Source organism: Cephus cinctus, unplaced genomic scaffold, assembly GCF_000341935.2.
Source record: "Cephus cinctus unplaced genomic scaffold, Ccin1 Ccin1_scaffold0215, whole genome shotgun sequence".
NCBI classification, from domain to species: domain Eukaryota; kingdom Metazoa; phylum Arthropoda; class Insecta; order Hymenoptera; family Cephidae; genus Cephus; species Cephus cinctus.
This window is the reverse complement of record NW_014332933.1, coordinates 1890424-1891965: the sequence shown is the minus strand read 5'-3', so window position 1 is coordinate 1891965 and position 1542 is coordinate 1890424. Positions and strand designations below refer to the sequence as shown.

General features: G+C 45.8%; 2 protein-coding genes across 7 annotated transcripts in view; one reads left to right on the top strand and one right to left on the bottom strand.

The window, feature by feature from the left end:
• The window catches only part of LOC107265051, a 67638-nt gene that overhangs the window by 28037 nt on the left and 38059 nt on the right, over positions 1-1542 (top strand). Inside the window, exon 2 of one of the 6 annotated variants that reach the window (XM_025082535.1) lies at positions 1077-1403. The exons of the other annotated variants lie outside the window; for them this stretch is intronic. The gene's annotated coding sequence lies outside the window, so the exon portion shown is untranslated. The remainder of the gene's footprint in view (positions 1-1076; positions 1404-1542) is intronic. 6 annotated transcript variants of the gene reach the window in all.
• LOC107265070 overlaps positions 1-1542 on the bottom strand; it is a 21613-nt gene that overhangs the window by 12283 nt on the left and 7788 nt on the right. The gene's annotated exons all lie outside the window — the stretch shown is intronic.

The window sequence follows — 1542 nt, the reverse complement described above, 5'->3', positions numbered from 1 at the left end:
GATAAGAACGTTACGCGTAGGATTGGGCATTACTATAACGGGTGCGGTTAATCGTTGTAAACGAACGTCTTCTGTGTTCGGGACTAATTGAGGAGCGTAATTAGCCGGCTTTAACATTTTCGTAATCAAGCTCGAATAGTCCAGTGACGTATCTACCGTCGTCGGGTACCCGTCGCTCGTAGTACAGTCATAAGATATTCGCTCGTTTGGACTTGGACGATTCAGGCACGTGGGACAATTAAGAGACTCGGATCAACGTGCAAAGCTCAGTCGTGATTCACGGCCGCGGTGCACTCTCTGCTTTTTCGAGTCTTTCCTCGCGAGAATCTTCGCGCGTCCTCCAAGTTTAACAAACTTTTTAATTAACTTTTCGATCACGATTCCGTTCCCTTAATTCAACGAGATTGCGCGATCTTGCCGAGAAACACGATTTCCGGGGAACCGTCAACCAGCGATTTCTTTAGGAACCCCTGGGTTGAGTGGGTGGTACTTGCGAAGGTAATTCGGACCGGGTCGAATGACGAATACTTGAAAATTGGGACTCGCTGCTGACCGAACCAGTAATCATTGCCATTCTCCTTTTTTCCATGCGAGGAAGACTCAATCTGTATACTAAACTTAAGATTCTTGATTTTTCTTAAAACTAGCACGAGGTTGATTAGTATTTTGTCGATTATATAAATTTTTTTCTCAGCCTGGTTCAGTACCGTCTTTTTCCATGTTTCGTTATTAATATTTTTTTTTATTAAATATTCTCGTCACGCTGTTCACTTCCACCTTGCAGATCGGCAGCTCCTTGTCGGACTATTCGCAACGTATTATTTCAGTGCTCGTTAAGTCCGTCGACCGACGGCAGAGTGCGCCACTGTCTCGAGGCTTAAACCCCAAGTGACGCGTTAACGAGGACTCGTGGCCGAAAACGTGTCACTCGACCCTACATGGTGATACGCGATAAGGGGAATTTGGGTGCAGACTCAGACCCTGCTAAGAGGTGTCAGTTCGCGATGACGCTGTGAGAGAAGTTACCGGGTGAACGTGGTCTTATTTTTTTTTTTTTTTCTTTCATGTTCCGCCAGTGCGTCGGCAAAGAGCCACGGGTCAAGATAAAGTAAAGTGAAAGGTTTGAAATACTCAATCGAAATTCCAAGATATCGGCGATAAGGAACTCAGTGGTAGTGGTTTGTAATGCACTTGCTGAGGTGGTTGCACTCGCACGATGCAGTTAATGACCCTGAACTCTCTCCTGATGTTCGACCTCGTCTTCCTCTTCTTCCTGTTCCTCGTCGGGGTGTCCTGTCTGGTCTATTACCTGCCAGGTGCACGAGGTCACGCGACTGCACCCCATGAAATCATCACGGCCGACACACCTCCGCGTGCGGACGCGCCCATCGACGATGTTTAAGGTAGGTATCGCAACGACGACCTTTGGGTACCTTGCGAGGGATGGCTTGGCAATCAGTCAAAAAGTGGATTTTTCGAAATTTTTGTGGGACGATCTACTTTTTTTTTTTTTTTTTTTTTTTTTTTTTTTTTTTTTTTTTT